The following is a 14,276-nucleotide window of genomic DNA, read 5'->3' on the forward strand; positions in this document are numbered from 1 at the left end:
GTGGCAGCCGACAGGGCTATTCAGGCCCGGCGGCAGCCGGCAGAGACATTCAGGCCCAGCGGCGGCCCACAGAGGTAGACAGGCCCAGCGGCAGAGACAAGCAGAAGCAGGTAGGCGGCCCGTGGAGGTAGACGGGCCCAACGGCGGCAGCTGACAGGGATATTCAGACCTGGCAGTAGCCAGCAGATACATTCAGGCCCAGCGGCAGCCCACAGAGGTAGACGGGCCCAGTGGCGGCCCGCTGAGGTAAACGGGCCCGGCGGCAGTGGCCGACAGGGACATTCAGCCCCGGCTGCAGCCGGCAGAGACATTCAGGCCCGGTGGCGGCCCCTAGAGGCAGACAGACCCAGTGGCAGCTGACAGGGACATACAGGCCCGGCGGCAGACCACAGAGGTAGACAGGCCCAGGGACGGAGACAAGCAGACGCAGCTTGGAACAGGGACGCCCCTAACCCCAACATCTGGGGAAGAAGCTATCTCCGTGGGTCAGAACCAGAACGAATCTGAACACTCCTCCTGAGGACAACCCAGGGCCCAGCTGCTGATCCTGTGAAACCCAACAACTTGGAGGTGTTGGTGAGACTACCCTGCTCAGCTGAAACCCATCTGGGAGAGGATTCAGATGCCTACAGTTTAAAGTCTGAAGAAACAAGATCAGCTGAGGAGTTGACAAATGAACAAAACGTGACCTGGGAACACAGAAGAAGGCGCTACCCAGACACCAAACCAGATCACCAGAATCATAAGTATATAATTCACCGATCGAAATCAGCTGCCCCTGAAGAAATAGCCCAATAGCACCAATTTAACCAAGAACCACTACTAAACCAAGACTAAAAATTAGAACAAGAGAGGCACTCTCAGACACAGACACCACCTGCACCGCACAGAGGAAGAGATGAGTAGACGCCAGTGCAAAAATACAGGCAACAACATAAAGACCTATATGGCAACATCAGAACCTAGTGATTCTACACCTGCAAGACCTAAACATACCATGACAGAATAAACAGAAGAAATCAACCCTAAAAATGACTTTAAGAAGATGATAGAGGCCCTTAAAGAAGAAATAAAACATTCCCTCAATGAGGAAATAAAAACTTTCCTTAAAGAGGAAATGAAAAACTACCTTAAAGAGGAAATAAAAACTTTCCTTAAAGAGGAAATAAAAAACTCCCTTAAAGAGGAAATAAAAACTTCCCTTAAAGAGGAAATGAAAAACTCCATTAAAGAGGAAATAAAAAACTCCCTTAAAGAAATGGAAGAAAAAACGAACAAAAAATGGGAAGAAATCAAATCAAGCCAAGAAAAAGCAATTAAACAGATGAAAGAAACATTCCAAGATCTGAAAAATGAATTTGAGACAATAAAGAAAACACATGCGGAGGGAATGCTGGAAATAGAAATCCTGACTAAACGAACAGGAACTACAGAAACAAGCATAACCAACCGATTGCAAGAGATGGAACAGAGAATCTCCGACGCTGAAGACACGATAGAGAAAATAGATTCGTCAGTCAAAGAAAACAATAAAGACAAAAAAGTCCTAACACAAAACGTCCAGGAAATTTGGGACACCATGAAAAGACCAAACCTAAGAATAATAGGGATAGAAGAAGGAGAAGAATACCAACTCAAAGGCACAGAAAATATATTCAACAAAATCATAGAAGAAAACTTTCCTAACCTAATGAAAGAAATACCTATGAAGATACAAGAAGCTTACAGAACACCGAATAGGCTGGATCCAAAAAAAAAGTCCCCTCGCCACATAATAATCAAAACACTAAACACACAGAATAAAGAAAAAATATTAAGAGCTGCAAAGGAAAAGGACCAAGTAACATATAAAGGCAAACTCATCAGAATAACACCAGACTACTCAATAGAGACTATGAAAGCTAGAAGATCATGGACAAACCTCATGCAGACACTAAGAGACCACGGATGCCAACCCAGACTATTATACCCAGCAAAACTCTCAATCACCATAGGCGGAGTAAACAAAATATTCCAGGATAAAACCAGATTTAATCAATACCTGTCCACAAACCCAGCCCTACAGAAAGCACTAGAAGGGAAAATTCAACCCAAAGAAGTTAAACACATCCATGAAAAATCAAGCAATAGATAATCCTACACCAACATACACCACAGAAGGACAACACAACACAACCAAAAAAATAACAGGAATTAACAATCACTGGTCAATAATATCCATCAATATCAATGGTCTCAACTCACCTATAAAAAGACACAGGCTAACAGAATGGATAAGAAAACAGGACCCATCCATATGCTGCATACAAGAAACACACCTTAACTCCAAAGACAGACACTACCTCCGAGTAAAGGGCTGGGAAAAGGTTTTCCAAGCAAATGGACCTAAGAAACAAGCTGGTGTAGCTATCCTAATATCTAATAAAATAGACTTCAAACTAAAATCAATCAAAAGAGACCAGGATGGACATTACATATTCATCACGGGAAAAATCCACCAAGATGAAGTCTTGATTCTAAACATTTATGCTCCAAATACAAAAGCACCCACATTCATAAAAGAAACACTACTAAAGTTTAAAACGCACATCAAACCCCACACATTAGTAGTGGGAGATTTTAACACACCACTCTTACCAAAAGATAGATCTACCAGACTGAAACTTAACAAAGAAATAAAGGACCTAACAGATGTTATGACTCAAATGGACCTAATAGATATCTACAGAATATTCCATCCTAACACAAAAGAATATACCTTCTTCTCAGCACCCCATGGAACCTTCTCAAAAATTGACCACATGCTTGGACACAAAACAAATCTCAACAGATACAAAAAAATTGGAATAACCTCCTGTATCTTATCAGACCACCATGCCTTAAAGTTAGAACTCAATAACAACAAAAATTATAGAAAACCCACAAACTCATGGAAACTGAATAATGCCCACCTGAAACATCAATGGGTCAAGGAAGAAATAAAAACAGAAATTAAAGAGTTCCTAGAATTCAATGAAAATGAAAGTACAACATACCCAAACTTATGGGACACTATGAAAGCAGTGCTAAGAGGAAAATTCATAGCTCTAAATGCACACATAAAGAAGATGGAGCAATCCCATACCAATGAATTAACAGCACAACTGAAAGCTCTAGAACAAAAAGAAACAAACTCACCCAGAAGAAATAGACGCCAGGAAATAATCAAATTGAGGGCTGAAATCAACGAAATAGAAAACAAGAGAACAATACAAAAAATCAATGAAACAAAGAGTTGGTTCTTTGAAAAAGTCAACAAGATAGACAAACCACTAGCCAAATTAACCAAAAGGCAAAGAGAGAGCACCCAAATTCACAAAATCAGAAATGAAAAGGGAGACATAACAACAGACAATGAGGAAATCCAGAGAATCATCAGATCATACTTCAAAAACCTGTACTCCACAAAAATGGAAAACCAGGAAGAAATGGACAATTTTCTGGATAAATACCACATACCAAAATTAAATCAAGACCAGATAAACCATTTAAATAGACCAATAACCCCTAAAGAAATAGAAACAGTCATCAAAAGTCTCCCAACCAAAAAAAGCCCAGGACCAGATGGTTTCAGTGCAGAATTCTACCAGACTTTCAAAGAAGAACTAATACCAATCCTCTTCAAAGTGTTCCACACAATAGAAACAGAAGGAACACTACCAAACTCTTTTTATGAGGCTACAATTACCCTGATACCCAAACCACACAAAGATGCAACAAAGAAAGAGAACTACAGACCAATCTCCCTCATGAACATTGATGCAAAAATACTCAACAAAATATTGGCAAACCGAATCCAAGAATACATCAAAACAATCATCCATCACGACCAAGTAGGATTCATCCCAGGGATGCAAGGATGGTTCAACATACGGAAATCAGTCAATGTAATACACCATATAAACAAACTGAAAGAAAAAAACCACATGATCATCTCCTTAGATGCTGAAAAAGCCTTTGACAAAATCCAACACCCCTTCATGATAAAGGTCTTAGAAAGATTAGGAATACAAGGAACATTTCTAAACATAATAAAAGCAATTTATAGCAAGCCAACAGCAAACATCAAATTAAATGGAGAGAAACTCAAAGCGATACCACTAAATTCAGGAACAAGACAAGGCTGTCCACTCTCCCCATATTTACTCAATATAGTACTAGAAGTTCTAGCTAGAGCAATAAGACAACAAAAGGAGATCAAAGGGATACAAAATGGCAAGGAAGAAGTCAAACTTTCACTATTTGCAGATGATATGATAGTATACATAAGTGACCCCAAAAACTCTACCAGGGAACTTCTACAGCTGATAAACTCCTTCAGTAAAGTGGCAGGATACAAGATCAACTCAAAAAAATCAGTAGCCCTCCTATACACAAATGATAAAAGGGCTGAGAAAGAAGTCAGAGAAACATCACCCTTTACAATATCCACAAATAATATAAAATACCTTGGGATAACACTAACTAAACAAGTGAAAGACCTTTTTGATAAGAACTTTAAATCTCTAAAGAAAGAAATTGAAGAAGATATCAGAAAATGGAAGGATCTCCCATGCTCATGGATAGGTAGGATTAACATAGTAAAAATGGCAATCTTACCAAAAGCAATCTACAGATTCAATGCAATCCCCATCAAAATCCCAGCACAATTCTTCACAGACTTGGAAAGAAAAATACTCAACTTTATATGGAAAAACAAAAGACCCAGGATAGCTAAAAGAATCCTATACGATAAAGCAACCCTTGGAGGCATCACCATCCCGGACCTCAAACTCTACTATAGAGCTATAGTAATAAAAACAGCTTGGTACTGGTATAAAAACCGACATACGGACCAATGGAATCGAATTGAAGACCCCGACATTAATCCATGCACATATGAACACCTGGTTTTTGACAAAGGAGCCAAAACTATACAATGGAACAAAGAAAGTATCTTCAACAAATGGTGCTGGCATAACTGGATGTCAATATGTAAAAGATTACAAATAGATCCATATCTGTCACCATGCACAAAACTCAAGTCCAAGTGGATCAAAGATCTAAACATAAATCCAGTTACACTAAACTTAATAGAAAAGAAAATAGGAAGCACTCTTGAACGCATTGGCACCGGAGACCATTTCCTAAATAAAACACCGACAGCACAGACCCTGAGCACAACCATTAATAAATGGGACCTCTCGAAACTGAGAAGCTTTTGCAGGGCAAAAGACACAATCAATAAGACAAAAAGACAGCCAACAGATTGGGAAAAGATCTTCACCAACCCCACATCTGACAGAGGATTGATCTCCACAATATATAAAGAACTCAAGAAACTAGACATCAAAGCACTGAACAGTCCAATTAAAAAATGGGCTAAAGAGCTAAACAGAGAATTCACAAAACAAGAACTACAAATGGCTGAAAGACATTTAAAGAAATGCTCAACATCCTTAATCATCAGAGAAATGCAAATCAAAATGACTCTGAGATACCACCTTACACCTGTTAGAATGGCTACGATCAAAAACACCAATGACAACCAATGTTGGAGAGGATGTGGAGCAAAGGGAACACTCCTCCACTGTTGGTGGGAATGTAAACTTGTACAACCACTGTGGAAATCAGTATGGCGATTTCTCAGAAAATTAGGAATCGAACTACCTCAAGACCCAGCCATCCCACTCTTGGGCATCTACCCAAGGAATGCTGATTTATACCATAAAGATACATGCTCAGCTATGTTCATAGCAGCACTATTTGTAATAGCCAGAACCTGGAAACAACCTAGATGCCCATCAACGGAAGAATGGATGAAAAAAATGTGGTACATATACACAATGGAGTACTACTCAGCAGAGAAAAACAATGAAAGCATGAAATTTGCAGGCAAATGGATGGAACTAGAAAAAGTCATCCTGAGTGAGGTAACCCAAACCCAGAAAGACAGTTATGGTATGTACTCACTCATTGGTGGATTCTAGATATAAAATAAAGAACAATCAGACCACAACCCATAGAACCATAGAGGCTATGTATATAGCATGGAGGTCCCTAGGACGACTGTGGCATATAATAAATTTCAGTTTTACTCAATTATTGAAAAAAAATAGCCAAATGAATGGAAACACATGAACTATGAACCAAAGGCTGAGGGGCTCCCAGCTGGATCAGGCCCTCTGAATAGGTGAGACAGTTGATTGGCTTGATCAGTTTGGGAGGCATCTAGGCAGTGGGACCAAGTCCTGTGCTCATTGCATGAGTTGGCTGTCTGAAACCTGGAACTTATGCAGGGACACTTGGCTTAGTCTGGGAGGAAGGGACTGGACCTCCCTGGACTGAGTCTACCGAGTTGATCACAGTCCTCGGGGGAGGACTTGTCCTGGAGGAGGTGGGAATGGAGGGTGGGCTGGGGGTAAGGGGAGGGCGTGGGAGGGGGGAGAATAGGGGAACCCATGGCTGATATGTAGAACTGAATGATACTGTAAAATAAAAAATATATATCACAAAAAAAAAACAATCAAAAATTTACAGTCTCAAATAGGTAATGAAAATGTCCTCCATGTTTCACAGACTCCATCCATAAAGTATTTTATAATTCATGTGGGGAGCAGAATGAGAGTTTGTCTTTGCCTGTCAACTTTGAAAAGTGACATCTGACTGGTATCTGCATAGGGTTCCCCCTTAGAGCTAAGTGGCATTTCCAACAATACACTCAAAAGGGGTTCCTTCTACATTCAGTCTGCAGCTTTCCTTTTTAGAGAAAAACCTTTCTCCCCTTATATATAGAATAGTACAGTCTGTAGGAAAGAGTTTTCAGGGGATGTAGAGGGAAATGCATTTGATGTGTCTGCATGCCTGTTCTGACTCACAGGTATATCATCTTTCGCCAGTGCCCAACTCTTCATTGTTGCTGATTCATTCCTAGATTCACGGCATGGAAGTAGTCTCCATTTGTGACTCATGTTTTATCTTCTATTTCAATGACTGTAACACATCTTGTGTTTCTTCAAACATGAACCTTGTTTTGCCATCGTCTTCTAGCTCCACACAGAAAGTCCGCGTCACCATTTTCTCCCTCCCATCTTTTGGTATAGTCTAAATAAAATTCTTCAAAATTAAGTTTATCAAAAGGCATATTATGAGCCACTTTGATCAGAGAATACAAATGGAGTTCAACTGGAGTCTCTATGAAATCTGCAGTCTTCAAAAAGAATGTGTCATTCTGCCATTCTTTAGTCTTTGATACTGTGTTTTCAAGTAGACACTGCTTGAAGAAACTTCCAGAAGTGATCACTAGTCCAACCTCAAACAGGCACAAGATCTCTATTGCCTGTATTGATAGCTATTTCAGGATCACTGACAATATCTTTTTGAAAGTAAAAATGATTCCAGTGTATTGGTCCACAGATTCGTAAAACATTCTTTCTATGCTGTATTTACTGATCAGACTGTGGGTAATAAATTTGGCACTCCTAAAATCTAATTTCAACTCCAATATCTTGGATAAACAATTTTATTTATCCAAGGCACGTGTAATCTTACCTCAGCCCTGGAAAGGAGAGCCTGCTGCAAGCAGAGAACTGGGTTGATGGCAGTGCCCTCCACGTCCTGGCCAGGTGCCCATTGGCAGCAGCCACAGAGAATGTGTGCCTCAGATGTTTTCCGTAGCCAGGATGTTAGTATCCTTTTGTGACAGCTTCTCTCTATGTATCACTAGACTGAAATAGGACAGACTGTAGTGTGCTATGTGGCCCAAACTGACCTTGAACTTCTCCTTCTACTCCAAATACCCCAAGTGCTGGAGATTACAGGCCTGTACCACTTCTCCTGGAGAGGTTTTATTATTCCTACAGTTTACTGTTACACTCCCAAATGTTTTCCCAGGACCATAGCAGTTTGCATTTCTATGGCATGCACTTTTTCCTTATGAACTTTTCTAAGAGCATCCCTCTCACAGCTACCATTTGTTTCATTGGGGGAGAGGCGGGTACTTCACCATGTGCTGAAGCAGAGCTGTGGTGAAACTAACAGAGGTTAGTGACTTCTCTATGGCAGGTGGAATCAGTCCAGATTCTGGAAACCAGACCTGCAGTACCTGTGCGAGTGGGGATGGGAGATCAAGTCCTTGATGTTGTGGGAGCAGCACCAGTTTATGCCCCTACTACGTTCCTGCCTGGTATGTGCCCTCTTTGGTATATGACACCAAGTATTTTTCCTAGCTATTAAGAAAACATTGGAACTAATAGGAACTGCCACTGCTGGGTGTGGTGGCATACACTTTTAATCTCAGCGCTGGGGAGCCAGAGGCAGGTGGACCTCTGAGACTGGCCTGGTCTACAGAGTGATTTCCAGGACAGGCAGGGCTCAAAACCCTGTCTCAAAAACCAAACCAAAAAGAAGCACTACCTGTGAGATGCAGACACAAGAGTAATCATGATGTCCTCCTATGTAGCTTGCTTGTATCTGATTCTGCATTTCCTCCCATGTAGACAAAGCGGGGATGCCTGCCTCTCATTGTGACAGTGAGCACTCTGCCTTGAATGATGCAAGGGATTCTCATCTAAGGAATCCCTTTCTCCAGCACCCTGTGGACCCAAGATGACCGAATTAAGCAGACCCCAGAGAGCTCCTTGCTCGGCACATATCTAGGCCTTTAACGGAGTCTTGTTTGTCAGCTTGCTGCTGTCAGCTGGCCTATGTTGGAACCAAGACTGCCTGGTACCCATCTTCCTCCACCCCCCGTACTGAGCCTTGAGGGCAGCTCTGCACAATCCCGCCGAGGAAAATCACTGATGGACTTGTGGTGCTTAGCCAGCCATGCCAACTACTCCTTCCGTGCTGGAGACATGGAAGACATCTTCTCCGGCACTGGGGCCTCCACAAGTTGAACCAGGCCTGTGTCGGGAGTACAAAGGGAACTGACAACCCCAACACAATGCAGAGCTAGACCTCAAAAATGCTGCTGCTGTTGGGTGTGTCTCCAAGGTATCCTGTGTCATAGCACTGAGACAGATCTCTAGTTAGAATGAGAGACAGAGACAGAGACACAGAGTGACAGAGACCGAGAGATACAGAGGACAGAGAGACAAAGAGAATGAGTATGATATAATTTTATGCTATGTTAGAAGGGTGAGTGAAACTTGCATACTTACATTTGTGACTTGTATCAGGTAAGTGATCAGTGTGGAGATGTTAAGTTCCTGAAATGTGTTTGTGTCCTGGCCAGAGAGAGCGAAGCCTAGAGGCATAGGCCTGGGATGGGCTTAGCAGGTAAGGCCTGGGCAGGGGTTCAGTATGACAAGGACAGCCCAGGACCATAATAGGAGCCACTCAGGTCCTGTACCTTGGGATGTGCCATGGAATTGTCTTCTCTGAAATGACGCCACTGTATCACTGGAGGGTGAACCCTCATGCAGCATCTGTGGATGACAGTGTGTGGGCAGCATCATGGGATTGAGGTAATGAGAAATCACCTGAATAGACTTCCTCCACTGAGCAGGTTTTCTGAGGATTGCCTTCCTGTCCTTCCCTTTTCTTCCTGGTCTTCCTTTGACCTTCACTTCCCCACAAGGCAGCCATCATGATACAGACAAAAGTATACATACAGACATACAGACAAAAGTATATGGTCTGCCTCAAGTCACCCTCTTAGACCCTTCCGCAAGTCTCAGCCTAAAGATGTAGTGACAGAAACAGGACTTAGGGAATAGACAGGCCCTGTTCAGCCTTGTGTATATAACATGGGTTGTTGGGCTGGTGAACATGAAATCAAAGGTATTACAAGACCATAGATTCTCCGTTTCTGTTCAAAAACAATGTGACAGTGTCTATCTCAGAGTTTGTAGGCTGTTCCACTCTGTCTCCATTTACTGCCCTTTCACTTAGAGAGGCTCTGAAGTCAGGATCAGGGCACACATACGCTTGAGGATCAGTTTGTAGCTACAATAAGTAGCAGGGTTCTGATATTAAAGGCCCAGAGTCAGTCAGGTACATCTGGTCTTGTTGGGGATTTGTGATTTCGTACTTAATTCAGGGCCCAGTGACATACATTTCTGCTACTGTATCGGTCTACAATGCAATTGTCCCTTTCCAGATTCTTCCTCGGGGCTTACAATCCACAAAAGATTTCCTTGGCTCAAATTAGTAGTTTGATGAACAACTGGCCAGATTTTGACAAAGTTCATTGTGTGTGAATACTTACACACACACACACACACACACACACACACACACACACACACACACACAGTCGCACACATCTCAGAATGGTAACAAAGGTGTTAAAGAGGCCACAGCCATATTTAAGGCAAGGAGCTGCTGGTGCTTAAGTAATCCAGTTGAAGAGATGCTGAAGGCACACAGACCCTAGTCCTAGCCCAAGAAGCAAAGGCTTTGGAGCTCTCAAGAAGACACAGGACGAGGTCAAGATGGGTGGATGGATACTTTCAAGCATTGGGCACCATGCCCAGCCAAGCCCTGAGGAGAGTTAAGAGTTCTCTACCTGTAGGTCCTTTGAGTCACACTGCTCACACACTGGGTGGTCAGACAGAGAGGTCAATAGGGCTATTGTCATCTCATAGTGTTAGGTGTCCTCCCTCTTACAGGGTATAGATAGGGGTATGGCACCATTTTTTGATCCAACGTCTTCAATAAGCTCTCTGGCCTGTTTTGCTACATGTGTTCATACAGCCATGTGCCCATTTGTTTCTAATTTGCTTGAGTAAGATTACAGGTGGTACCTTCTTATTTGCATGAATACATCATCAGTCTATACCTCATGCTTGATGCTGGACAGATGCTGGTATCCATGTGCTCAAAGGAGATGCAGAGTCATCCAACCTCTGCATTGCCACTCAAATCGGAGTCAACTGCTGTTTGTAAGATGGACTCTCCAAGGGCAAGACACAGTGTGAGAGCCAATATTTCAGATATCTTAAAGTGAGGCAATAACACCAAAGGCAACAGTCAGATTTCACACTGGGTTTCCTGGGAAAGAATCCAAACACAATGCTCACAGATACCTGGCAATTGTGGGTCTTCATCAGATAGCCTTGGGCAGGTTCAGCCTACTCAGACTGGCTCTGAGAGAAGACCTGTTTAACAGCTGCCTGTGCTGGCACGTGCTGTCTGTATTTTCCTGTTGACTATGAGATGGGGATGCACTGTCATGTCAGGAACTGGGGAGATACAGGATAGCATATAGTAAAAAACAATTCCCATACTCTCTACCTCCAGCTATCTCTGCCCCATCATCTTGCCATTATTGGGGCATAGATTTAGGGCTCTGATTCGAACAATGTCAAGACTCAATAAATGGAATCATGCATCAAAAGAAGCCATTTTTTCATTCTAAAGTTAGTCTAATTCATTTATTTTCTTCTACTAAAGAAGACTACTAGGACAATGGTAAAGTAGAATCAGGGGTCAATGGCTAATGGGATCCATGATCAAAGATCTGGGCTTAGTGAATATCTAGGGTCAGAGTCCAGGAGTAACTATAGATAGAGTGTGGTTCAGGTCTCAGAACTGGATTTATTTCAAAGATCTTATGAAGAGGGTGAAATGACTGTGACCAACTGTTGACTTAGTGTGTAACCAGATTCAAAGATCTATGGTGCTAATAGATTCAGTTCAAATCTCAAATCTGGCAAATATATATTGCCAGGGGTCTAGCAGAAGGTCAACCATCAAATTAGATGAGATAGGGTGCATTTCTGGGTGGTATGACTATAAATTATGACAAGTATTCAATGGGCAACCACGTTTTAGTATGCACATGTATTTGGATTACAGCTATTTCTTCTGGGCCTAACCTGACCTTAGACCATCACTGAGAAGAGCTTGTTGTGGTGACCTGCAGAATAATCTTAATCCCATAGTCAAGACAATGGAATAAACAGAACAACAGTGATAGTTAGGCTTATAGTATTAATGACAGGGCAGTTAACATTCCCTCATAGTAGGTGAGTGGGAGGCAAAATCATAGTACCAATCACCAGAGATTCCAGCAACTACTCACTTCTGATTCCCAGCTGCAGGTGACCTGGGCTGAGTGGTGCTAAAGGATGTTGGAAGGAGGTAGAATGTTAACTAAAGGCAAGACACCATCAATGCAACAATCCTAAGATCATGGATCATTCATGCAGGGATGGGACATATTGGTCATACAGCTGCTTTGGATCTCTCATGCTCCTAGAAGCAACCCCTACTCATGGCCCTATAAGTAAGTCCAATAAACACTCATTGACAAACTTGGCTGGAATGGAATTCTTCCTATGGTCCTTCAATGCCCTCTCTATCTAGGGGAGTAGAAATCTATTCACATGTCCTCAACAGAAGAATGTCACCAGGGAGAGGCCTATTTACCCACCCATGTCCCACAGATGGAAGGGGCACAGGTGGGAGATGACTGAGCATTCATTGTGGACCTACTGTTTGTCAGACACAGAGACAGATGCTGTCACAAGGACTAGAAGGCATTTGCCCTCAAGGAGAGGACTATGGCTTCCTTTTCTCCTAGGAAGGAAATGGAGCAACAAGTATAGCTTGGGCTGTCACAGGGAGCCAGAAGCATGGCCAGTGACTCTGTTTGCTGCCTCCACACCACTCTGCTGCTGGAGCTGGCAAGCAGTTTGCAAAACTCAAGGGCCTGGGATTGAGAATGGGTTTCTTGTGGGAGGCCCCTCAAGGTCATGTTCCCACTGTTAGCCTTCTCACCCTGGGGCTTTACAGCCTTCCCCCAACTGGACTGTCCTATTTCATTTCATCTTCATTGGGGAATATTTTCGATTTAAATCATTTGAGAGCGACATCCTTAAAGCAATGTAAAGAAAGGAGACACCATTTGGGTTCTTCACACAATGTCCTACAGGTAACACTTCCCCTTGCTTTGGTTTCTAGTTGATGAGCTAAAACACCTTGACAAAAGCAACCTATGGGAGAAAAGATTTATTTTGCTCATAATCCCAGGTTACAGCCTTTCTTTTAGGGCATGCAAAACGTGCCAAGAACTTGAAGTAGTGGTCACATGACATCCACTGTCATGAACAGAGAACCACGGATTAATGCATATGGGTACACATCTTGCTCATGTGTCTCCTATTCATTTAGTCCAGCCCATGCAAAGATGCTGTTACATTTAGGGAGGGTCTTCCCAACTCATTTAAGCCAAATGAGGAAATCCCTCACAGGCATGTCCACAGGCTAACCTACTAATTCTTCCTTGAGCTCCCTCCCCAGGTGATTTGTATACTTGACAAGTTGACAGTCACAATTGTCACACCAGTTCCAATTACTCGTGGCCCATTCTGCTACATGTGCTCCAACTACTCATGGGAATACTCTATTTTTAATCTTACCTTTGGTTAGATTTGCTTTTATTTGAAGTGTGTGTGTGTGTGTGTGTGTGTGTGTGTGTGTGTGTGTGTGTGTCTGTAATTTCAGGTGCTGATGGTATCCAGAGAAGGGCATGGACCTCATGGAGTGGGATCTACAGGCAGCTGTGAGTGGCTGGGCATGCATGCTGGGAAGTGAAATCAGGTCCTCTGCAAGAACAGCAAGATTTCTTGACAAGGGAGCTTCAGGCCTCCACCCTGACTCCACTTCCTCCTCCTACTCCTCTTTTTTCCTTTTTTGCCCAACTTTTTGAGCCAGACATTTATATCAATTGGTTTTCATGAGAACAGGTAATTTTCAAGCTGACAGTTGTAGCTAAAGTTTTCCTGGTCTTGCCTGGCCCACGATCAGGACAATCTCTCCTACTTTCATCCCGCGAGAACACACTGAGAGTTATATTACTTATAAACTCTATGGTGTGGCAGGCTTCTTGCTATCTGTTTTTATATCTTAAATTAACCCATTTCTATTAATCTATAAGTTGCCATGTGACCCATGACTTACTGGAATCTTACATCATGCTTTTCCTTGTGGCGGCTGGTAGCGTCTCTTGACTCCGCTTTTTTGTTCCCCCAATTCTCCTCTCTGCTAGTCCCACCTATACTTCCTGCCTGGCTACTTGCCAATCACCGTTTTATTTTCCAATCAATCATAGCAACTCATTTATAGCATAGAGAACATCCCACAGCAGACAGTGGTTGCCTGTCTTGCCAAAACAGACAAGACTGAGTAGGGTTCATTGTTGGAAAACTTTCTTTTTTAAAAAAGTTTATTTATTTATTATGCACATAGTGTACCACCTACATGTCTGTCTGCATGACAGAAGAGGGCGTTAGATCTCATTATAAATGGCT

This window comes from Peromyscus leucopus, chromosome X (assembly GCF_004664715.2).
Source record: "Peromyscus leucopus breed LL Stock chromosome X, UCI_PerLeu_2.1, whole genome shotgun sequence".
Lineage (NCBI taxonomy): Eukaryota > Metazoa > Chordata > Mammalia > Rodentia > Cricetidae > Peromyscus > Peromyscus leucopus.